Source organism: Vollenhovia emeryi, unplaced genomic scaffold, assembly GCF_000949405.1.
Source record: "Vollenhovia emeryi isolate VEMERY1.0 unplaced genomic scaffold, V.emery_V1.0 DF939135.1, whole genome shotgun sequence".
Taxonomy (NCBI): domain Eukaryota; kingdom Metazoa; phylum Arthropoda; class Insecta; order Hymenoptera; family Formicidae; genus Vollenhovia; species Vollenhovia emeryi.
The window spans coordinates 1,930,239-1,931,687 of record NW_011967231.1 but is presented as its reverse complement, the minus strand read 5'-3'; positions in this window follow the sequence as shown (position 1 = coordinate 1,931,687).

Below are 1,449 nucleotides of genomic sequence, written 5' to 3'. Positions count from 1 at the left end.
TTTATAACTTTTTAATAAACAACGAGCGCCGGCTAAATCCTTCTGAGCGTTACTCAGGAGGGTAACCTTGACAACATATGTCAAGCCCAAGGTTATTGGAGGTGGGTGTGTTAATCTAAATAATTACCGTACTTTTTACAACTAATTAGTGAAAATTCCTAAATTTTTCAATTCTTTCCAATAATTAATATCTCAGTGTTTTTATCGAGTAAGAGACAACTTTTAATTAATTAAAAATTTTGTAAATTAAAAATTAGAAGGCATCTAGAATGTCTCATTTCGATCTCGCTTGAAGTTATCGAGGTCAAAATTAAAGCACGAGTATTTTAGTCGCAAGTTATATACGCTAAAGTTGAATCGTGACTTGACTGCAGTAACGTAGTCATAGTCACTTATATTATTCATCGACTGTCTATTATCTTGGTGTGCCGCAATCATTAACGAAGCTAATCGCTAGAGTTCGATTTCCGGGACGCCATGTAAATAATTATAAATTGATCGCTGTAAAGTGGCAGGCAGACGTAGTTCTACTATAAATGTTTGAAAGAGATAGTAATCGATCGTCGCAAATGCGGCAAGAGATATCTATTATATACGCAACGAATCTTTACTCTATTTCTATCTAGCTACAGCTAAAGATATCCATCAACAGCTTTTATCATCATTCGCTAATTTTTATCGGCATAATTCATAATCTTTCAATCCTGATCCTCTTCTTCCTCGGTATAATTGCGTTAATCGTCCTTTTAACGTGTCACCTGAGATTACTCTCGAAATTACGAGATCGTTAAGAAAATAAACAACGAAGGCAGGTACGAACTTTTGCCGATATACGCCACGTCATGCATCGACCACTCTTTCAGAGATGTTAATACAATATATTGAAAAACGCTGAGAATGTAGTTGATTCGTCAAAAACTATTAATCCCCTGTCGCTCACAGTAACATTAAATCTGTGCTAACTAAATATTTCAAGCATAAACAGATATCATTGCGAAGATATATCGAGAAACCAAACTCCTATAGAACGTTATTGCTCCCTTGATTCTCGGAGCAGTAAATTTCTCCAAGTATTCTTGGCAGTCGGCCTGAGCTCGGATTTAAGGGGCATAACTCCGTGGCCTGGATTTAGAGCCGCGATACCCGGCTCTCGTAACCAACGCTGCGCACACAATGACGGTCAATCGACGAAACGCAACCTTGTTGGAAGATTACATCGATTACGGGTTATCGCACCGTCGACAATTCTTTTCCCGAAGAAGCAGCCGCTGTTCCTGTTAAGACGCGCATATAAACGCATTTTATTTAAATAGAGTACGATACTCAGGAGTGCCATAAGCATTACCGTTATTTTAATATTCTGATATACCACTCTCTAAAGTTTTTGGAGTGAAAATAGAACCATGGAGTAAAATACTCGCTCTATAGGAGTAAATATTCATTCTAATA